Source organism: Gallus gallus, chromosome 4, assembly GCF_016699485.2.
Source record: "Gallus gallus isolate bGalGal1 chromosome 4, bGalGal1.mat.broiler.GRCg7b, whole genome shotgun sequence".
Lineage (NCBI taxonomy): Eukaryota > Metazoa > Chordata > Aves > Galliformes > Phasianidae > Gallus > Gallus gallus.
Window position 1 is genome coordinate 48,308,419 of NC_052535.1, and position 15,402 is coordinate 48,323,820.

At 39.2% G+C, this 15,402-nt stretch overlaps 1 long non-coding RNA gene across 2 annotated transcripts in view; it reads left to right on the forward strand.

Moving 5' to 3' along the window:
- Positions 1–14,959, forward strand: part of LOC107051730 — a 183,770-nt gene extending 168,811 nt beyond the window's left edge. For both annotated transcript variants that reach the window (XR_005859606.1, XR_005859607.1), the window contains 3 exons: positions 6,558–6,671; positions 13,559–13,691; positions 14,883–14,959. This is a non-coding gene — a long non-coding RNA (uncharacterized LOC107051730). The remainder of the gene's footprint in view (positions 1–6,557; positions 6,672–13,558; positions 13,692–14,882) is intronic.
- The last annotated feature ends 443 nt before the right edge of the window (positions 14,960–15,402 follow it).

Sequence of the window (15,402 nt, forward strand, 5' to 3'; positions counted from 1 at the left end):
TAGGATATTTTGACCTGCTTGCTCTCTTTGTCCCTAGCTAGTAGCATATTTTGAGGAAGGGGCAGTCACCCATGAATACAGAAACTTGCTTGCTGTCCATGGACTGTAATTCAAGACAGCCCTGCAACATTGTCTTCATGATTAAAATCATCATTTGCTTTGTCTATGAAAGTATCCTTGCAGCCATCACTTGGAGTGATGTATAAAGTGAGCAGACCACAACCAACTCCCTCTAGGAAGTATTAAAGCCAATTATAAAACTGATGGAAACAAAGGGGTTTTTGTTGTTGTTGTTGTTTTTAAACATATTTTTCCCCTCAGCTATATAGAAAACACACAGACAAATATTCAAACTCTGTAGCTGCAAGTAGGCTCCAGGGCAAGGTTGTATGGAAAATTGTTGGTGACATTTTGGATAGCCACTCATGGCCTCTTCTGCCTCCTAGCACATGAGATCCGTGGTCACCAGGTCTGTGGTCATTGGGTTTTGCTTTCAACTCATACTGTTCCTTCCCTTAGGCTAAATTTTGTGCTTCGTGGTTATCTCTACTCCAGAGGTCAAGGTATTGAGGCAGTGAGTTTGTACTCCTCCTTTTCCTGAATTAGCTATCCTCTGTCTTTGGTCTGCTTCCTTATTTGAGGTTTCTGCCAGACTGATGCAGGTCCAATGCATATGCTTTAGAAGCTGGTTAAGCACCTTAAAGTGCTCTCATCTTGCCTATTTTTTTTCCTTTGGTTTCACAAGCTGTTTCCTATGTCACATACTGATATTCCTGCAAAGGCACTCAGTGAAAAAGCAAATTAAGTTCAGTGGCAGCACTTGATACTGAGGTTGTGGGTAATAGATGATTGTTACCTCTAAGAGGAATTTTACCCAAAGAGAGAAACAGTATATTATGACTATGCTGTAGTCTACTTCAAGGGTTTTTTTTATGTGGGGGAAGAGTTAAGAATCGTAGTTAATACCATACAATTAGCTCAAAGTTTGTCTTTCAGACAACAGGGTCTCAGCAGGAAAAGAGGCTAGTTTGGGAAGGGGTTTTGTTGTTTTTTTTAGAGGGGCTGGGGATTGGAGTAGTTTTTATTTGATAGTGATATTTGGCAGGGTGTGATAAATGGAAAATTACAGTTTTAACCCATGTGGGAAATGATGCTATCTCAGGACCTTGGAGCCAGCAGTGATTTTGTCACCAACCAGCATGGTCACAGCGTAGTAAGGAACTGTTTGCCAGGCTATGGTCAGTAACAATGTGTGGTTGACAAATCCTTTTTATTTGGCCAGCTTCGTTTCCTGTAGTATGGGATGGTTGAAAATTAACCAGGTAATAAGGGTTTTGTTTTCAGTGTTCTGTGAAAATTACATGCAGAGATAATCCTAGTCTTTTCCTGCAGTTTAACCAGCCTAAAAGGAGATGTGCTATTAAACTATTTCCAATACACCTTTTCTGGCTCTTCGAGGCAGAATCGTGCATACAGTGCTGAACTTCCAACTTTCAATCTCATGATTAGTCATAGCAAGATTATATCTATCTCCATTTCATATTCAAAGGTTCATAGTTTTAAGACTGAGTACTTGAATTTTTTCTGCCTTGAGTCCTGGCTCTGCTAAGAGTTCTACTCAAAGAGGGATTTTGAGTATGTCGGGCATTTAGTTTGCTTTTCTGTTTTTTTTAGTATTAGAACTGTTGTGAACCTAAGGGTTTGGTTCAACTTCAGCCACACTTCAGGGCCTGTTGCACACCTGGAAGCTGCTGTGGGTGTATTTGGCTATGTGTGGAAACACTGGGCTGTGTTTTCTTTCCCTGAAGACGGGGATTGGATCACCATTTTAGCCAGGAGACATGGTATCCTTGCAGACTGTCTTCTATATTTAGGATTGAAGTGTGCTGCTCTCCCTAACTATGCTGTTTATTGACAGTGCTGCTAATGCAGCTGTCTCAAGCTCACTGGTGAATGAATGAGAGGAGCTTGGAAATGTTTTATGCCCAGACAGCAGCACTGAGAGGAGAAGGAAAGAAAGAAAGAGAAAAATGCAGTTGCAGAGCAGTTGCTTTGCAAAGAGATGAACAACCTGCTGCAGATTCTACTCAGAATGGGATGTAGCAGTCTGAAAAAGCAGAAATAAACATAGTTCCATTTTGGCTGGTGCCAAAGTCAGTATTTCTGCCTGTGAATGAGCAATAACAGATCTAACATTCCTACAGAAGACATTAGGCTGAGAGATTCTGAAATGTATGATTCTTTTCCTCTGCTGGATAAAAAGAGTCAGGTGACAGCATTTTTTAGCGCCTCAGTTTTATACAAAATAGAGGGAAGACAATATTATAATGTATTATTTGGGATTGAATTTATCCCATGTAGCACAGAATATAATAAAATAAACTCCAGAGAGGAAACAAGCCCATCTGAGATCTGAAATTTTCTCTGGAGTTTCATTGCTGTCCAGTGGTTGGAACAGCATGTCCTTTTTTGGCATCTTGATTAAATGCATAAAGGAAAGTGATATGAATCAAGATCATTAGAGCTACAGTTGTTACCAAATTTACACTGCCTGAAATATTTTTACTGACTATAAAGGAATTTTCCAAGTATAATATCCCTTTTCTTGGAGGTCCCTGGAGCTCAGGACTGGTTAATTTCTTCTAGTATTCTGTCACTTCTGGAGACATATGCTAAAATTGTAATGGAGAAGATATTTTTTTTCTACTGACATGCAACTAGCATTGCATTTCCAAGTGCTAGGTATCATTTGGGATCATTAGACAACCCTTCTCCCGTAAATCTGAGAAAACTGGTGACTGACCTCATGCAAAAGTAGGGCTGCAATATTAGAAATCATATTTCATAATTAAACAGTGCTCTGAGCACTGCAGTTAATTAAAAGGTGTTTTTATTGGAGGGGTTTTTGTTGTTGTGTAGGCTTTTTGTTTAAAGAGTTTAAAGTCTATTTCTTTTTGGAGGGCTTGCCTAAGCACTTTCTAACCATTATAATGTCATTATATATGGGATTCATTACATTAGAGACATTAGAGAAGATTAAAAAGGATCTATTGGAGGCATTGGCTCAAAAAAAAAAAAAAAAAGGATAAAGACTAGTTTCAGTTTGAGCTTTTATTATGTGGCTTGAAACAAATGCTGAAATATTGTATTTAAGCTAAGTGTGTTTGGAGGGAGCATTAGGAAAGAAAGCAAGGCAGCAAATACCACCCTCGCCATTAAAGAAAGAAATCACAATGGTTGGGAACAGTGTGTTAATTAGCAAACTAATTTCCTTGTACTTTAAGTGCGTAACAAGTTTTAAATGCCTTCTGAATGGCTTGATATCAATTGCATTTTGTTCTTTGAATTGTAATTGTTTCCATGGCAATGCTGAGTTCTGCTGTACGTGGATTATGTCTGTAAAGCCTTCCAGTTGTTTATTGGAAGCCTGTATTAGCTCAGTAGCTGGCCACTATTCGGGTTATATTTTACTACTTCTATTGCAGTTGTTTTTACAAGCAAATTAACAAGACAAAAGAAAAAAAAAGTCACTGGAAGATGGCTTGTTTCTCAGACAGCTTCATTTGGCTTCATTTTACCAATTTTACTAAAGCTGTGCTGCATTACATTAGCTCTTGTTCTTTTGAGTATCTTCTTTATGCATCTCCTAACACGAAAAAGGGCCACAAATGTCTGTTGTCCCTGCTATTATAGTCAACCCATCAGGTCACTTCTAATTGTTGCGTAGTGAGATACTTTCAAGTACGCTGTTGTTCCTCAGGGAGAGCAAGTAACACTGGGGGGGAATTGCGGTAAGGCTACTGGCCACTGCTGGGCAGCTGTGGAACCGGGACAAGAGAGAGGACCATTGCGTTCAGGGGGCAATAGTTATTGATTGCAGGGTGACCTTGGTGTTCCTGCTAGAGGGAGGGAGAAGTTCAGGAAAAGGACTACACCAGAAACTTGTTTGATCTCTTTTTGAGCAAAGAAGAAACAAACTCCTTTTCTCTGATAGCTGCACCTTTTTTCTTTAACTTCTACATGAGATACTGTAATTATACCATTATACCTTGCTCAGAATCCATTTACCTTTTCCCATCCTCTTTTTAAAAAAAAAAATGAGAATAAAAAAATAAAAATAAATTCATGTCTCAGAAAGAATAGCCAATGTTCAAGAGTTCACTGGAAGCAAACACTTTTCATCCTGGCATATTTAGTTTGTATTTTTTCATTGATTCCCCTATCCCCTTCAATTTTATAATGATTGTGACATTAAGCATTACAAAATATACCATTTACTGAAGGATGAAGAGCCAAGTATCTACATGATGATATTGAAAGGCAGAGTTCAAGTCCTGGCCCTGGCACAGGCTACTTCTCTAGCCCTGGGTAAGTAGTTTCATAGCCTTGGCCCCTACTGTGTAAACCAGTAATAACTGTTCATTTCCATCATCATTTGTAATTCATCTCTAGTCCAACTGGATCATTTGTTTTCTGTTGATGCAGCAGAAAGGAGCAGATGATCTTAAAACTATGGCTCTTGCTAGGAAGAAGAAAATAATCTGTATTGGCATTTCATTTACTTGTTTCATAATTTGCAGGCCTCGTGTAAGATTCAGTCTCTTGAAACTAACATTGACTGGACCCAGTGATTTCTACCACATTTTGACTTTTTCATTTAGAAATGTTGAGGTAGTTGGATTCATCTTTTTGTTTAGATAGTTGTAAAAGATTAAATAAAGGAAATCCATAGCCAGCTCAGGGAGTAAATGGAAACATTTATACAGAAGTCTCAGCAGTTTCCTTCGGGGGGCATGTTTTCTTTTTCCCATTTACCTTTGTTTGCTCATGACAGACATCAAACAAAATCTTGACCTTGAAGAAAGTCTGATGTATATGACACAACACTCAGGAGAAATGTACCCTCTGAAAAAAAGTCAGGTTTCATTTATGTTGTTATGATTTAGGTCTACATAAGACGAGGCATAAATATCTAAAGGACAGTCCTTGCTCTCAGACATCTGCTAGTGGTGAAGCAAAATAAGGGGAGATCAGAGTAAAATTTTTGTCGGCTTCAGATGTAGGAAAATAAATTATGCAGAGATTGAGTGGTTTGCTGAAGGTCGCAATAGGAAAACCTTCAGTGGTGTTCAGGAGCTGAACTGCTAGAAATGTATTTCTGCTTCAGTGACATCCTTGTGAGGTAGAGCCATAGGAACTTTATCATGTCATGGTAAGAATTGTCTAGACATTGATCTGAGGCCAATTGGAAGAGCTCTTCCAATACCTGAACAAACGGTAACATCTGCTTGATCTGTTATCTGCTTGATAACAGAGTAGGTGGGTTGTTTGCAACTAGCAGTATGTCTGACAAACAGCTGATACTTTCATGCTTGGGTGAAATAGTGATCATCTCTAAAATACAAACAGGTGTCCTGATGTTCCTGAAGGAATTCCTCAGGGGTTATTTTGGGGCATTTCTTCTGTCTCTGGAGTTCTCCCTCAAATTGCTTGACCTGAAACCAACAAAGGCTCCACCCTGGGAAGAGAAAGACCTGACTTTCACCGTTTATGTTACCTGGCAGTGTAATGAAGTAATTTAAGTAGAGAAATTGGATAAATGCTTCTATTTCTATGGGCAGAATCTAGTTAAGTATTCTTACTGTAAAGACGAATAAGATCTGGCCTTGTCTAAGCTCATCACTCTGGTGTCTCTAATTCAAAACTTGCCAGGTTATCTCAGCTTCTAAAATACCTGCCTTGAGAGGTGTTAATGGACTGGCAGAGCCAGTGGAGAGCTGTTGGGGAAAATGGGATTTTTGTTCCTCTGTCAAAATGGTTGTCCCAGAAAACTTGGATTTGTTTTCTTTTACCAAAATGGAGAGGGGGAAAGTAACAAACTCAAACCATTTTATAGTGACTTTGCTTCATCAGTTCTATTTCTGATGCTTTTATTTTTATTCCAATTTCAAAAAGAAACTTTGATCCAATATATGAAGTTGAACGCTTTATATAAAAGACAGCGAAAGAAGATACTTCACATGTAGAATTCATAGCTTTTTTCCTTCCCATTCCCATCCTGTTTTTTGGCTGTAACTACCTGCTGTTTTTGACCCAAACAATTTCAGCTGCATAAAACTAATTTTTTTTACACTGTTCTCGGGGAAATATTTGCAATGCCATCCTTGGCCGTGCTTGGAGAAAATTCAAGCTCGCTGTTTCTACCAGACTCTTCTCTCCATGCAGCCTGCCCAGTCCCTTCTCTTCTGGAGCTGCTTCATGCTCTCATCAGTACAGTTTTGAGTTTGGGCTCCTTCACCTGCTACTGAGACTCAGAGCCAAGATCCGTCAGAGTAAAGCTTGAGGATGAAAACCTTCAAGCACTGCGTTCTCCTCAACAGCTTATCCCACTGAGATTATGCCCAATGCCAGCTTCAGTTAAGAGGCATTGCTTCTTGCTGTTGCATACTCCAAATGCATCCCCATTGCAGAGGCAGCTGATCTGCACAGCATCTGATGTCAAGCACTAACCTGTGGAGTTTGACTCACCATGGTCTTTTTTCTCATCTTTCCTGCAGGTCCCATCAAGAAGTCGCACTGTATTTTTCTCCATTGCTCCCTGTGGAGTTCATGTGTTCAGCCTTCTTTCTAATGATGGCACTAAGCAGCTGTCAGCTATTATCTGATGATGTGTAAGTCATTACAACATCTGCACCTCACCCTTCAGTAGATTAAAAAAGTCTTAAACTTTCAGACATCTTCCTCTTGAGTTTGTACATTAACCCTTTTTCCGGCTTGTGTCAAAGCCCTCTGGCTCTCCAGTATCCCACAGAACAAGCACATTAGCAAAAGGGAATGCTGGCACCATGTTGTTTGAGTTCTTAGACATATGAAAGCTATTGACAAAAACAGTTCCTAGGTCTGTCTGCTCATGGCAAAGATGCTTTGTTCTATTTCTTCACACCTTCAGTGCATCTTGCTTGGCCAGAACAACAGTTATGTTTACTCACTGGTCTGCACTATAATTCCTATGTACCTTCCTGTGCTGTCATGCACTCGCAATCATGTCACATACCCATTCTCATGTGTGCACGCAGAATCCTGCATGCTCATACTGTCTAGTGCACACTTGGGGTAATTTTCTTATTGGAGGTCTTTTTCTGGGCTTTGGCATTCTTGAGAGATTTGTTTCTGAGTGTGACTCAGAGCCTGCCAAGGTACTGAAAGAGTAATGCATTTTCTTCACTAAAATAGATGCTAACCATAGCATCTAGTCTTGTATTTGACCAGTGCTCTCAAAAATTTAGAGTAACTTAACACACTACAGACTCCTTTTCTAATGATCTATGTGATGAATCGCACTCTCAAAGCACCTGGTTTCTTACAAGAGATGGCATAGCTTGAGAGCTCTGTTCCCATTAGAGTGTTTCAGGCTCTGCAACGGCAAAAATTTAGATCCACATTTCTAAACCATTAGTATTTTTTTTTAATTCAGGAAAAGAAAATTGAAGTTGAACTTGCAGCACACAATATGGAGCATTTCAAGCTTCTGACATTGGTGACCTTAGATATTAATATATGAGAAACTGTGATGAGTTGCGAGCATCTATTCTAAATTCTTTTGAGTTTTAATCTGGGACAGAAAAAAAGAAACCAGGATTTAAAAATAGCTGTGTGCCTTCTGCAGTCAATTCACTCTGCAGGAAATCTGAACAATATTCAGGAAATACTATAACTCTCAGAAAGGCCTGTTGTTTCTAAGCAGAGACAGTCTGGTCTTATCCACATTGAGGAGCAAATGGGATTGACAAGCATGTAACAGAATTGAGACAGAAAGTGTGAAACTGTGTTTGAAAGCAGAGAGAAGCTTAGAGACAACCTTAGCTTCATCATGATTGACAAAGAGAGGAGCTCTGTGAAGGAATTCTTTATGATATCATATGCATTTAGAAAAGGTGGAAGGCGCCTGAGGGGCCAAAGGAAAACTAAATAAAACCACACTGAAAGCTAGACTTTTCTGTCTAGCACCCCGAAGTTAGCACATATCATTAAGCAGAGGACGCCTGGCTGGGTGGTACTGAGCAAAAGCCATTGGCATGGCAGCAAGCGACATCCGCTTCACATCCCTTATCCAAATGGGTAAATGAGAACTAGGAGCCAGGGCAGAGACACAAGAGCAGCAGGAGGACAGTCCAGCCAGCTGAACACAACCCTCCTGAAAGAGGTGGCTGAACAGGCAGGCCAGCACTGACTTCAGGCAGGACATTGCACAGCTGAAAATAGAAGGTTACGTTTCCAAAATGTTTTGCATTGGCAGTGGGATGTTGTCCATGCATTTCACTGCAATCATGGAATTTATGGTTCTAGTTTTGCCTTATGGACTTCAAGGGATTTTGTGGTATTTCTGGTTTTTGTTGTTGTTTTAAGCCTGAGCAAAATTTGCGTGCTGATTTACATTGCATGTTTACTACTGTGGATGGTGGGGTTTCTGTCAGTCTGAGGTGAAGCTGTGGTTACTTATCAGGAGGTATTGTGGTTTAGAGAAAAGGAAAATCTGCCTTTGCTATGAAGCTCTCCCCTCTTCGTTCAGGAAAAAAAGAAAGGAAGGGGTTTTGCTTTCAGATAACTTTCAGACACTTCAGTACTACTCAAGGAAAATTGCATAGGAAGACATAGAGAAATTGGATAGTTTTTGTCAAAAATAAGTAATATGGTGTCTTTCACATAGCTCTTAGGCTCTGTGGAGTGTGTGGTAACACAAGGCTGTGTTTACAGAGGTGGTCATGCCTGAGCTATGACTGGAGCTGCAGCATCTGTTGAGGGCTGAGTAACACCTGCGAGGGCTTTTTTTAGAGCTGAAAGATGATTCTTCAGGGCTACAACCTGCTCCTTAATTGCTTAGATCATCTGAAGGTTAGAAATACCACCTGTAGCTTTGTGTGCTTCCCCTGTCCTCTCTGAGCCATGCCACCCATTGTCCAGGACCCCAAAACTCTCTGTATTCTTCCCGCCCATAGCTGGGCAGCTTTTTTTGTTTAGGCTTTAATGGAAGAAAGCCTAACTAAACAGAATGGATTAGTGTGTGCAGCAGCTGCTTTGACGAATCAGATGAGCACTTGCAAAACTCTGCAGTGTGAGCATGGAACCTACTCACTACTCACAAATGTTTAAATAAGGGTGATTTGTAAAAATCCAGCAAAGTGTGCTATCAGTCTTTCTTCAGCTAAAAAATGTTTGCTATTTTTCACTTCAGTTATTCTCTTGATTTTAAGTGTGTTCAACCATCTGTTGAGGGCACAAGAAGACAGAAGCAAGTAATTAAGAAGACCAATTGCACCACACAGCAAATAATGGAGATGAAGTGTTTAGAGACATTTCATAGGCTAGAAGTCATTTTTCATTATGAGGGCTTACGAGGAATATACGCAGTTGTGAGAAATAGGAGTGGTGAATAATAAGCAAAAAAGAATCCCTTGAAAGATATTTTGGGGGACTTATCTCACCTTGCTGTATTAGTCCAAAAGTTCAACTAGAGCTGTAGTCAGTCTCAAGTAGACAGCAGAAAGGTCTAGACACTCATTAAATGGGAGGACTCCCACTTTTGGAGATGCCATCCTTTCTCATTTTTCCTGGAAGGGGCCCACATTCCAGCACTACTCAAGACATTGCTTCAAACCAGGTGAAGTCAGAGGAAGTGCACTGCTCACAGAATGAATCCCCAGCATTGTCCTGGTTTCAGCTGGGATGGAGTTGATTTTTCCTTCGTAGTGTCTGATGCTATGTTTTGACTTTAGGAGAGCACACCTGCTGTTTCTAGTTGTTGCTGAGCAGTGCTACACAGAGCCAGTGGTGTTTCAGTTTCTCATCTTCTCATAATGTCCTGGGCATCAGTTGGTGGGTGGTGAGCAACTGTTTATGTATTGCTTGTTTTTTTGTGGTTTTTTTTTTTTGTGTTGTTATTTATATATATATATATATATATATATATATACATATATTATTATCATAAATATTATCCTTTTGTCCTTTTCATTTTCTCTATCTTAGTAAATAGCTTTTATCTCAATCCACAAGTTCTACTTTGTTCTTTTCTGGTTCTGTCCCTCATTGCACTGGGAGGGAAAGGAGTGAGCAAAGAACTGTGTGGTGCTGTGCCACCTGTTGGGTTAAGCCGCAACAGCCTTTGAAATCAAAGCCCATTTTCTCATTGCCCAGTATTTTCTATACAAAAGTCTTTGTGTTTAACTTTTGAGGAGAGGTTGCTTCTTGGAGTGGAGGTACAAAATGATGAGGGCAGGCTGAGTGCCAGACCATACGTTTAAAAATAAGCAAAAAGGACAGCAGATAACCAACGTTTCTGCACCCTTCTGAAGCTTCCCTTTTTTTCTCAGCACGATGGGCAGTGTCATTGTCATATAGGCATTGTCCACAACCTGGAACAGACTTCTTGAGTAAACATGCAAGTAAACCATTTGATATAAAGTCTAAGAACTGAATTGCAGTCATTTCTGGTATATTCTTTAACATTTGCATTAAAAAGCCTTGTGTCTGCACTGCACTGAGCACAGCCAAATAGATGTGAAATCTTTTTCTTACCCAAATGAAAACTCACTGTCCGCTTTCTCTGCCAAATGGCGAAGGTGACAGACTTCCTTCAACACAGTGAAGTTTCACATTTCTCTAAAGAGTAAATGCTGCCTAATCCATTGAGATTATCACCTAGACTGATGTTATTCAAATTTACTTGCTAATTTTTCAACAAGCTGTGAATTTTCTTTGGCTGCCTCTTTAGATCACTTAGAGCATTGTGAAGTCTTACCTTTCTGTGTTCCCTCTAAATATTTTCATGTGCCTTGTACAAACAAGGAAAAGTTAGCATAGCTTTCCAGCACTCCTTTCTGCTATTAAAAATGTAGAGCTATTTACCTTTGATTGCTGTTGGGAACAAGATCACAATATCCACATTCAGGTTTCTTTGAAACTTCTTTTATTTCCACCAGAAAGTTGACTGCTGGCGTTTGAATGTGTTCTACTCTTTGGGATTAGTGAAGAAAGGGGAGCCTCCAGGAATCCAAGGATGGATTCCTTTCCTAGCTGGGGCTGAGTTCTGCTCACTGAAAATAAATCTTTTAGCTCCTTCTGCACCAGTCACAAGATTTACAAGCACCTTGCTATATTCAATCGAGATGCTTGTATATGGGAATCAAGTTGGCAGTAACTCTGGAGTTAAAATTTAAATTAGTTTTTCTGTGAGGACCTTCCCACGTGTGACTTACTGATCACCTTCAGGGTATTGTGCAGGAAATGAAGATTTATTACACTGCTGTCACTTGACCTGTGGCTTCTACCTTTCAAGGATGAGCATTTCTCTTAGCCAAAAGGAAGCAATTGGTTGCTGAGACTGGAGGATTTCTGGAGGAAGCAGCACTTTCTCCAAAACAATTAAGGGGGATTGAAAGGTGGTTTAGCTGGAGGACACTGAGTTAATCCACTGGTATCAGGCAGAAATTAAAAGTGAGACTTGCACAACATGTGGAGTAGTGTCTGCACTAGAAAGGAAGCAGCGTGAAAGCCAGGAACAGTTTGGAGGTAGTAGGCTAGTTTGGGCAAACATGGCACTTACAGAGGTCTGTAAGCAAAGCTTGCAGTCCTTAATTCCTGTTGAGATATGTTAAACTTCAAGACACTGGCTGAACTAGAAAACAGTATTGAAAGTCTGTAAAAATAAATAAATAAAAATCTGAGTGTGATCTTCCGAGGGCACAGGGACATCCAGTTTTGCTGGAGTGAGTATTAAATATTAAGGCATCAAAAGTAGCCCTCAGAATGTCGCAGCGAAGCTGGCTGCCCTTTTTCTACCACTTTCTTACTAAAGTTATCCATCCTTTGGCTCCTGGCAACTGACAGTACCTCTTCCTGCCCACTTTATGGAAGGGACATTATGACAGTTTGTGAAGACTATGAGATAAGTGCTGTTTTGGGAACAATTTAACCCTGATTTAATGAAAATCATAATAAATAATCAAGTAAGCACATAAGAACAGAGAAATCTTTTAAGTTTTTGTGATTCTTAAAGGTGTATGCACTGATTTGATTACACTTCTTGGAGCCATGTACCTCTGCAATACACAGAGATGCTCATTGCTTCTGTTCTTATTTTCAATTGCGAGCAATCTTTGATTTCAGAGGGAGCTGGAAACATTCAGAAGAAAGGCTTATCAGGTGACATATTAGCAGATGTGCTATGAATTGCAGTGTGGGCTGTGTAGGTGTGCACATGTCAAATAAAGGCAATTGCCTTATGCTGCAAAAAAAAAAAAAAAGAAAGAAAGAAAAAGAAAAAAAAATATGATCTGTTTCATCATAATTCCTTTAGTTGTCTTTATTTGCAATGTATTCTTGTTCCACTTCGGGAGGTGCTGGTGGGAGAAATAAACTCATCACTCTTACTGGTGCCAAATTTTCTAAAGCAGAACATCCTCCACTCTGATTTGAGTGCAGTCTGGTGCAACGGTTCTTCTGGGGCTACGTGTAAGATTGCAGTGTATCAGAAGTTATCAACTGATGAGCAACATGACTTATCAACAGCATAGTGGTTGTGCTTTGACAGGTATTCAAACTGAAAGATCAATTTACATTTTGTGAAAGGAAAGTATGTGCAGTAGATTAGTTTTCAAATGGTTTTTAGTACAAGGAATGAAACTACTTACATTGGTGATTTTCTAAGGATACATTTGTTTTTGCTCTGTTTTTTTTCCTCCTCTTCTAGATGCAGTTCCTATTTGCTAGGGATTCAGAGCATTACATTAGAATAAGGAAGACTTGGAGGGCAATTTTAGAAAAATAGATATCCAAATCACTAACATAATCCTTCTGGCTCTTTGAAAATGAAAAATAGAGTGTTTCAGAGAGCTATTTATTGGAAAGATTAGTTTTATCATGAAATTATTACTTGAGCACATGGCTTGAGATTGGCCATTACCTTAGAAAATTCACAGATGAAAACACATGGAGAGCTGCCAATGAAAAAGACCTAATGACTGAAAGAGTCTTTTCCTTGTGTACTGCATTTTTCCCCTGCAGTTATGTTTTGGCTTCACCTGGGAGAAGTAAACAATCTGTTAAGAAAGCAAAGGATGGAAAAATAAGTTAAAACTGTATTATAAATTTTGTAAATGGCCTGATTTTGCAGTGGAAAGCCTTTTTGTTTGTTTATTGATAGATAAATGGTGAAAAATCCAAAAATATGTATGTGCAATTTTTTTTATTATAACCTTTGTTGTTCTTTTTACAAGAACAATCAAACTGCAAATATTTACGTGGTACACTGAAAGAATCTCTTAGTCTTTATGAACGTGTGTGTGCATGTATGAACAGCATGGGATGATATAAACAGCTTATAAACCGTTTTAGAGACAGTTTTATATGTAAAAAGCAAGGAAAATTCCTTTGAAGTTTGGTAATGTGTTGACAGTCTTAATCTGATCACTTTATTATAGGTGATCCCTTCAAGAAGTCCTCATCAGTATCACCTAAAACTGGAAACCAGTTGCCAACCAAATTTTTTGTTTTCTTGCAGTGCTGCTTCACAGATCTGCCTGTTTGTGTTATAGAAGGATGCCAGGACCACTCTGTCCTTCATTACATGATGGAGACTCGGTTGCTCTAACAGAAACTCTGAATCCTGCTGGCTGCTGTAAAGAAATGAGAAGGTTTATTTACCCTACTCCACATTTTATAGTCATCACACATATGAAAAATCCTGATGTCATAGTGATGGACCTTGAATAAACATCTGGATAGATGCACACTTATTTTGGAAGAATACTTCAACTGTTGTAGTTTTTTCTCACTCACTTTTGGCGTGTTTTAATTTAATTCTGGCTAGTGTAAGAGTTTGATCATGTAAAACCTAAATGCCTCCATCATGAATCAGTCCCCTCCTGTTTAAAATTGGAAACTAAAGGAAAGCGTGTTTTGAGGTTCATAGCAAATTTTCATGTCAATATTGTATTTTCAAGATGGGAGGAAGGGGTTTTTGTCGAAGCCTCAGAAGAGAGAAGTGAGGGAATAGTCGAGTCAGCATTCTTTTAAACGTCTTACATTGCATGGTAGCAGGATTACATTGGTCTTGTTAGACCAATGTTTTATTTATAAAAATAAGTTCTTCCAAAGAACATCCCAAACTCAGGTCATGTTGTTGAGTACTAACACAAGCAGTTATCTGTAGCTACACATATATCCATCTATCAGCCTTGTGACTTTGCATCTGAGGAAGGTGCTGTGTGTTAGTTACTCTGCTTAAAAGTCTGCTTTTAATGTTCATAAATAAAAATATTACAAATGTTGGTGCACTAGGCTAAAAACATGAATTATTGGCCAGATGAAGCCCCTTGCTGCAGACATGCTTGTCCCTGGGTAGGAAGGACTGAGCCATGAAATGTATTTGATGGAATTAATAATACCTTTTTCAGACTTTTCTCAATCAGTCTGAAAATTTTAGTTTATATCTAGGACACTTTCTAAATCATCGGAAAAACTTCCTTTCTTAGAGCAGATCTGTCTGTTGTCTTGCACGTGGCACTGAAGTGTTATTGCTGGAGGAGGGGTCAGATGTTGCAAAATGTAATTTGCATATCAGCATTGCACATCAGTTGCAGTTTATTTTGCCTGCCTCTGGGTCTGCTTTTTAATTGCCACAAGTAAAATTCCCTTTTGGCAGTGAGACAGTGCAAGGTAATGCAGATTCAAATCTGCATGAGGGACTTTGTGTTGAGTCTTTGTATGAGGCTAAAAGTTATTATAAAGATGTAGTACTGTAATGAGAAAAATATAAGTACCTCACCTGATAATATGTCATGGGAACATGTTGTTTATTTATGTCTTACTATTTTTCTGTTTAGGAAGTTTCAGTCTTCCAGTTGGGGAGGAGTGACACAGATGTTTAAGACGCAAGCAGCTTAGATGTAACACATTGTGAGTACAAATGATTGCTTTGAAAATATCTAAAACTCTACGTTTTGTGAAAAACTGTAGCCAGCCGACAAGCATGCATGGAATTGGGCTTGCACGTGTATTCTGATTTCCAATGGTCAATGACGGAAAGGAGGAAAAATTGCAGTGAATGTAATTTGCTGTAAATTACTCAAAATGAGCTTCTATGTATCAATTAGTGTTTGTTCCAGCAGACCCTGAAAACCGCAAACTTGAGCTGGTTTCTTTATGCAGCGGTTTATATAGGTAAGGTTCCTGCACATACATTTTCCTTTCTGACCCATGATTTTTGAAAGCTTCTGAAGACAGGGAATATAACAGAGCTTGCATATCCTGAAGTGTGATCAGTTGGTTCGACTTGATGATCTTTGTAGGTCCCTTCAAGCTGAATTGTTGTGTTCGGTTCTAATATCTTAGAGCAGTTTCCAT